Raw genomic sequence first — 8,567 nt, forward strand, 5'->3', positions numbered from 1 at the left:
CCCCGCGCCCTCGTGATATGGATGTCACACGAAAAAAAAAAAAGAGTTTGTTGTGGGGATCAACTTTGGTCGTCAAACCAATTAACCCCAGCTTAGTTCTCTCTCGTACAAGTGTCCGGTCTTGACAACCAGCTCCTGGCTGTGGGCATCGGATTCTCGATTTCTGCTATCGAACTTTGCCTATCGACCAAAGTTGATCCCCACAGCAAAGTCTTTTTATGTCTGCGTGACCTCACACTCGGACCACTTTCACTTAGTACCTCAATGTGGTCTTTATGGGATTAGGTGCGTTCTCTAACCAACAACTTGAATTTACAAGCCGTGGGGCACGAAACAGAACTTCAACCCGTACAAAAAAATCGGCTTCAGAGTGTCTCTAGAATGTCTCAGAAATAGACAACAGACAGTGCACAGGCAGAGCGAAGACTCCGCTAGAGACACGTCCAATACGCGCTCGAGCCACCGAGGATGTCTAATAAGTGTCTAATAGGGTATTCCAGGCTATCCAAAACGGAAGTAGGAAAAGAACGAAGTCACTGACTTTTCTGTTTCCGTGATGGCTCTGATTAGTTGAGCTGATCACGTGTCACGACGGCGTTTCAGGTATGAAAAACCGTCAGGTCAGTTTCGAGCTCGCCTCCATATTTGAGAGGTTAGAATCGGACCAAACTACCATGACAATTTCTCATACTGAGCGGACGGAAACAGATTAATCGGTGAGTTTGTTCTTTTTCACTTCCGTTCTATATAGCCTGGAACACCCTATTAAGAGTCGGATTTAGACATCCAGAAGCCGATGCGAAGCCAGCCAGGGGCCACACCCGAGACGGTAGGGAGCTACTGCCAAGGCAACCGGAAGACACCCGGGAGGCAACCGGGAGACACCCAGGAGGGAGGGACCCAGCAGACGCCCAAGGACAACTGCGAAGACGTCTCGGAGCCACCGTAGAGACATCGCAAAGACACTACGGATTCCACGAAATAAAAAAAAAATTGTACCCATGTGATGGAAGTTTGAAAATTCAGCTTCCCGCCGCGACTTGCGACTGGCCTCGGCAATCGGACCTCTGAGGCGATGTTTCGGTTAACTGTACCCATGGGGCGAGATTTTGCAAATTTGGCCGATTGGGGCGAGTTGACGAAACCTTGCATCCGGAACTCGCCCCAAAATCGGGGCGAGTTGGCCTCGGGGCGAGTTGAATATGAAAGTGATCCAATTTCCGACAGTCACAAAGTAGCCCATAAAAAGGGAAAGGTTTGACAGATGAAAAATTTTAAAACGTAATTTTGTCGGCGAAGGGCTGTTATAGATTAATGTGTGAAACGGTCAGCTCTAAAGTCCCGGAGTTCCGCAGAGCCTTCTTAAAAACTACGCGATTTCCTTTTCGCAAATTTTATTTTTAAAGCTCTGTTGGCGTTACTGTTAAAGACGGTTAAAGAGGTACCAACAGTAAAGAGATGTATCCCAGTACTGTAGGATCTTGCCTTTCCAATGCTGTTTTCGGATGTTGAAAATCACAACAATTGGCTGAGATATGTTAATTTAAGCATTTCTACGTGTTTTATCCAAAATTAGGGCCCTGGGCCGAAATTATTGCACATGAATGTAGCATAGTCGATAGAATAATGGGGGCGCAACAAAAGTTGCACACTTGCGTGGTGTTCAAATTTTAGATAATTTGTGAAAGTTAAAATTCTGCACATACTTGGACAGACAGTTCTTTGCTGTCTATACGAACCATACGGTGTGCAGCTACTATACGTTTCGGAAGTGTCGACAGTTTACACAACCAATTGACTTTCTAAGTCAAAGTCTAAGTCAAAAAGTCATTGGATGAAGTGCATTGGGGGGAAATGATGGGGTCGAACTGGTTAGGGTAGAAATTGTTTTGGGTGAAATGGATATGGGGAAACGTCCCCCACACTTGACGATCCAGATAATTATAATAGCGACAACCATTTTCGTTTATCGCCCTCAAATTCCCTTTTCCTGTTAACAATGATCACTGGTCGTTGAGTACTCACAATACTGCCGTAAAAACAGTGATACCATCTTTCGCTGGCACTTAGTGGTGCCTGGGGGGCTATGAACTGTCGCCACGTCTGTAGTTTTCGACTCACTGCCATCTAAAACATAAAATAAACCGACAAGGGCTACGGAATAGACAGTCGCCTCCATCAGGAGACAAAAACCAATGCGCACTGTCTTGAGCGCAGCGGTGGCGTGGCGTGGTGCTGCGGCACATTGCCGCTGCTGCGCTGCGAGTTCTGCGGCCTCTGCCGCCCCCCCCCCCCCCCCCTTTCTTCTGCCGCCGCCGCCCACCTCGTGCGGGGAGGGGGGTTAGTCAAAGAGATCACGTGACATGCTGGCTGCGCCCTGCTTGGTTTGTTTCCAATGTGTTTTGGCGGGGTTCAGCACAATGCCCGACAATGCCTCATACCTGCCAAGCTTTACACCCACGGAGAATAAAGAGAATGGAGGGTCGGCTTGGCCCGCGTTCCGCCTCAGAGTGGTCAGCAAAAACCGGCGGCAAATCGGCGACCACTGTGCGGCGGTTGGTGATTCTCCGCGCGGCCACCGCTCTACGGTGCCTTGTGGGCGAGAGGGTACGCTCGGCCAGTTCCACGGTCCTAGCTCTTATTCTATCATGTTTAGACGGTGGGGGGATTTAATTTGTAGCCCAAAGTTCAAACTTTCCAACGCTGCAGTTGTCAAGCCGATACGACCCATACAGCCCGAACGGGGGAGAAAATAACGTAGCCAACAACGGTGACCGGAGCGTGCCGCCCGGGTCTGACCCGCTCACAGGCCAGCGCCAGCATGGGCGCACGGTGAACATTCGTACCTTGCACGCGGCCGCGCCCCGAAACCGTTAACTTAGACGCTTGGTGTAAGCGAAGCGTTTGCAGATCAGGGTTTAAAGAATAGCTACGTCACTATAATTTGTTTTCGGGTAAGTCTCATACAACCCGAACGAAAGGGGGGGGGGGGATGCAGCACATCTGGACACATTGTACTGAAGTGAATTCGCAGCACTTTATGTGACATATCCGAAAAAACGATTTCAGCGATGTGTTCTTTGAAACCTCTAAAAACGCGTCGCTTATACTAGGTGCCTAGGTCTAACGGTTTTTAAACAGTTTTTACCCATGTTATCGATCGCCGCTGTCATCCACGATATTTTCTCTCCCTATCTGTCTGTATGGGTTGTATCGGCTTGACAATTGCAGCGTTGGAAAGTTTGAACTTTGGGCTCCAAATTAGCTCCCATACCCCCACCGCCTTAACTTGACAGAATGAGAGCTAGGACCGGGGAACTGGCTGAGCGTACGCTCTCGCCCATAAGGCGCCGTGGAGCGGCCGCCGAGAAGTGAACGCTAATCGAGTGACGCGCCACCTAGGTGGCCGCGCTGAGAAACTCCAACCGTCGCCGGTTTTTGCTGACTGTTTCCTATGCATAGCCGACCCTCATTCCCTTTATTCTCCGTGTTTGCACCGGTGGGTCCTGATCGTCTGCTGGGTCGGACTGCACGTGCGCTCCAGCCAGGTATGAGACATTTCACAGACCTCAAAAACGGGTTGGAACCCGCCGGGCCCTCGGTCACGTCATCTCTGCGACTCCCCCCCCCCCTCCAGGCTCCATACACTGTAAAACCGATAGGTAACTTTTCCGCAGATGTTACCCTGCTGAGGTCGACAATTTTCGACAATCACCTCACGCAAGGCAAGAAACGATTTGCCACCCTGCCCAGGGTGAAGAACCGTTATGTCTCCCGTGTTGAGGGAAGAATTCTTACCCTCGCTCAAAGGAGACTTTTCTCGCCGTGCTGGCGGCAACCGCTATTCACCGCCTCGGCGTGACACAAGTTCCCAATGCGCTGCACCCCGCACTGGCGTGAAAAATCTTACCTCTGTGATGGAAACTCTTGCCCTTGCCGCCGTGCACCCAGAAAACGACATTCTAGCTATTATTATGTTAACATACTAATACGTATGATACTCTAATTAGAAACTCTAAAGAACATACTAATGTTTAGAGGATGAACAAACTATTCCAAAATTCTTCACTCACATACTAATGTTCAGAGTATTAACTTACTAATGCAACAATCTTGTGGGCCGCTAGGCACCGCCGCTAGATGGCGTCACGGTCAGAGCGTCTCTTACAAACACCATATTTTGCATTGAACTAAAATTTTGACATGAAACTAAAATTAATTTTACGGTGTATGCTCTATAAGACAATTACTTTTAGGTAACATGCAAGTTTTTGTTGAAAAAGTCAACCATGCTCCAGAAATAATTGGTGTAGTATCAACGCGCGCAGAGTCCCCGCCAACTCTCGTTAGTTGGGTGCGGCAACGTTTCTCCTATGCTTGTAGTGTGTCCTACGCTTAACAAAACTTAACACCCTAAAAGGCCTAATGATCCCCAAGGAGAAGGTCGAGAGGTTCCGGTTTGAAGAAAAAAAAATGTGTCCTACGCGCTGCATCATTTTTGTACCGATGAAGAAGCGGGTCGCTGATCCATTTCGCTTTGCTCCGTACGGGACATTTACGGAATACACTAGAAACTCGTTTTTAGCCCGCCCTTCTGCTTTGAAAAAGCTATCCAGCGGGCGTATGCAAACGACCTCGTGTTTGTCTGTCTGTCTGTTCCACTAGGAGATGTGCTAGAGACTTCAAATTTTCAGGGTATCTTAAGGTTCACTCCTAGAAAACGAAACGCCTACGGCAAATCCTGGCAACCAACCCTAAGGGGCTGAAACGGGGTATCAAAGAAAAGAGGGTAGGTCAATAAAGTTAAAAAAAATATTTTTTTATGATCTCCTACGGGGTAACTCGTGAAAGTAGAACCCTACGCCCTAAAATTTTGTCCGTTTGGCTCTATCTCTTACCGTTTGGGCGCTGGAGGGTCTTTTTTGATTAAAATAAGCTAAAACCCTGATGAGCCGATGGACAGTCCGTGGAATGGTCCGCATATGTCCGTGGCTGTCCTTGTGCAGTCCCCAACTGTCCGTGGCTGTCCTTGTGCAGTCCCCAACTGTCCACCGTGTCTATTGTGTCCATCAGTCTGTCCGAGGACCAGTCCATGACCTGTCCTCGGTTCAGTCTGCATTCATAACTACAGTCCGTCGTTTGAAACGTCCATGGCATGTGTCCGCAGCTGTCCACCACGGCTCGTCTGTCCATAGATCTGTCCGTTACCTATGACCACCAAATGTCTATGGACCGTTCCACAGGACTGGTCCGTAGGACTGTCCGCTAGTTGTCCATCGACATGTCCAATGCCTTGCACATCATGACGTTCGTGCCATGTCCGCCGACATGTCCACGAGTTGTCCATCGACTCGTATGTAATTTTACGTACCGAGCTGTTGCATACCGTCATAGTATACCCCCGGACACTTGTGGACACTTGCGGACTGAGATGAGTTCAACCACCCGAACACTAGATGGCGCTTCAGAATGTTGACATATCAAAGTTTAAAATAAGTCATTTGTACGTGAATGAGTCTTTTTAACTAGTTCATTTGTGTAATCTGTGGGTGGAGAAAGGGGTACTTAGGCTGTTCACACTTGTCCTTTATCTAGTCAACCCTTAAATTGTTTGTCATATGACATATTACACCAACTCGCGGTGGTCATATCCAACCTCTTCACACTAAGTCCATCAGCCCGCCCGCCCTCTGTCCGGTTCGCCTGGAGTCCTCCATCGCCACCAGAGGGCGGGAGGGCGGCAATTTTTGAACCGAAGATCGTGATGTCAACACGGTCACTCAATGCTACCTTTCTGAACGCAACAGATTTCTGTGGAATTTCGTTCAAACATCCCGGACAGCTCGGGACTGTAACACGGACAAACCTCGTGGACTGAATTGCGGACAGTGCCACAAATAGTCTCTCGGACCATTGCGGACAGAGCCACGGATAGGATCTCAGATGTCTGCGGACAGTGCCACGGACACGATCACGGCCAGCAAAACCGTCGAAATTTCCTTTAACCATCCTGGACAGCTACAGCTACACGGACAATCATCGTGGACAGGTTTGCGGACTATGGCGGACAGAGCCACGGATAGGATCTCGGACTGCGGGCAGCTGCGGACAAGTCCACGGACGTTTCCATCCACGGACTGGGGCCACGGACAACTCATGGACATACCAGTGCACATGTCCTCAAATTGTCCTCATGTAGTCCGTAGCCGCTGTCCGCGTGAGCTGTCCGTCGGCTCATCAGGGAAATTGCTGTAGTTAACATATAGTTGTACAGGAAGCCCCCGCCTTAAAAAAGAAGTTTTTCTAGGCAGAAGGGTGGGTTGTAGTCACGGTGCGTCACCGTTACATTCCTTTCTCATGCGTCTAAGAGGCAAAATTTAATGACGACGGGTTTTAGCGGGCCGAAGGCCCGCTATATTATTTGATTATGTTTTTCAGCAAATTTAGGAAAAACGGTCGGGCCGCAGGCCCGAGCGTCGCCGCCGGCAGGCCAAGCAGGCTCGGCCCCTGCCGAACGGAGTTGCCGGCGCAGTGAAGCGGAGCTGGCAACTCCGTTTGGCGGAAGGGCGGGCCTACTTGTTTCTTTTAGTTTACACAAACGTCTAATTATCTGATGACGCTGGCCGAGTCGGTATTCTTCTTTTCTTAGATTAGGGGGCTAACGCACTAAAGATTAGTATGTTACATATTAACCAAACATACTTAACTTTAGTATGTAACATACTAAAGAATAGTATACATACTCGGTTCGTATTATAGGAAGCAATCCACCTAAACAAACATTAGTATATTATTCTTAAATCAAGAATGTCGTTTTGTGGGTGTGGGTTGGAAAAGTTTAGTTACCGTATAGGCGCCAACTTTTATTCGCCGCCTTTGCGAGACAAAACTGCCCTTTATGCGCTGTGTTTGGAAACACAGTTAAAACCTCTCCCCCCTCTCCCGCACCCGCCCTCCCCGGAGGGAGAGGGCCGGAGGAAGAGGAGGAGGGCAAGCGGCGTGCCCGGCGGTGTCGTTGGGCCGGCGAGAAAAAGGCTGGAATGTGTTTCGTCGTCCGGACCGGTCCGTACTCGCCCCCGTGTCGGGCTCAATGGCTGCGTAGGTTGCGAACGAGGCGAGGACGCTGAGTTGGCAGAGCCGGGTTCTATTCCCGGCGATGGCAGCGGTAGGCGTGTATCCTTCTATGTAGCAGCCGAACAAGCCATGACGTTAGCCTATAAGGGCGTTACCAACTCGGTTGACCGTAGGCATCCGAAATGGCAAAGGGGCGATCGCCTCGATGTGAACACCGGAGCACATACCTTCCCAAACAAATGATTTTTAAATTTTTGTTTTAATATTGGCAGTTGGCTACTGTTACCGTTGGTAGAGCTATTTTCTCAAGATCTACATTCTACATCTCTGCGGAGAAAGGTAGTCGCCATGCGCGCAAGAGGATCATTCGCCGCACCAAGCAGCAGAAATCTTGCCTCTGTGCGTGCGGGCGGAGGGACTGTCCGTGCGCGCGGTGCCCGCTGTCGCCCCGGGTAGTCGAAAAAATCTTACCTCTGTGGGGGCGAAGGGACTGTCCGTGCGCGCGGTGCCCGCCGTCTCCCCGCTTTGTCGCTAAAAATGTCTCCCAGCGAGATACGAGGGGTGCCCAACTGGTAATCAGGTGTACAGAGTTGGTAATCACTGGTAATCTACACACTCTTAAGAGTCCTTTCAAAGGGCGAATTTGTTGATTGAGACATGCATTTTTGTGCACATCTTGTCTAAATGCAAACGCCCATGTTTAATATGACGTATTTGAATCCCTCCCATGTACAAAAACATAATTTGTCCAATCATAGAATGCAAGTTTGTAACTTTGCAAGATAAAGAATTAAGAATTACCTAAAATGTGCACAAACATGCATCTTTCTCGGGACAAAAAATAGTTGTTTCGATTTAGAATACAGGCGAGTCATACCTAGTATTCATTGGTAATCTTTGGTAATCCTAGGTAATCTTTACAATTTGGTAATCCGGTGTACACATTTTTATGGAGTTGGGCACCCCTCGGCGAGATACTTTCGTCGCCCTAATCACTAATCAGGGAGCCACAAAAAAAAAAAAAAAAAAAAAAAAAAAAAAAAACCTGGGTGGTGCGCCAAACTGCCAGGCAGACAACATTTCTACCTTTCGGCCTTACAGTGTAGGGAACAGCGGTGCCCACATACGCCCGCTACAAAGTGGAGGGCCCGCTCTGTGCTATATAGAGTGAGGAGGGAGAGGGAACTTGGCCCTTTGGTAGAGACAGTCTTTAGGGGACAGTCTAAAATTTAGCCCACAGGGCTAAGAAATAGGAAGTCCACAAAGGCCAAAGAAAGGCCACAAAGCTCCTCTAGCACAAAAGGTCCGTTATTAGTATCTGTATGGGTGCACACTCAAAAAAAAGAATCATTGTACACTGGAAATGCAAGTGTGTGAATGTCGCTCACCTGCAAGTGAGCGACATTCCATTCGTACACTTAGGGGGGTAAACGTGTGAATTTTCTAGGAAAAATTCACACCTTTACCCCCCTAAGTGTACGAATGGAATGTCG

At 48.9% G+C, this 8,567-nt stretch overlaps 1 protein-coding gene across 1 annotated transcript in view; it reads right to left on the reverse strand.

The window, feature by feature from the left end:
- The window catches only part of LOC127750730 (uncharacterized), a 31,251-nt gene extending 29,128 nt beyond the window's left edge, over window positions 1-2,123 (reverse strand). Inside the window, exon 1 of the mRNA XM_052273098.1 lies at window positions 2,026-2,123. The gene's annotated coding sequence lies outside the window, so the exon portion shown is untranslated. The remainder of the gene's footprint in view (window positions 1-2,025) is intronic.
- Between the last annotated feature and the right edge of the window lie 6,444 nt (window positions 2,124-8,567).

This window comes from Frankliniella occidentalis, unplaced genomic scaffold, assembly GCF_000697945.3.
Source record: "Frankliniella occidentalis isolate FOCC.00 unplaced genomic scaffold, Focc_3.1 Scaffold246, whole genome shotgun sequence".
NCBI lineage: Eukaryota > Metazoa > Arthropoda > Insecta > Thysanoptera > Thripidae > Frankliniella > Frankliniella occidentalis.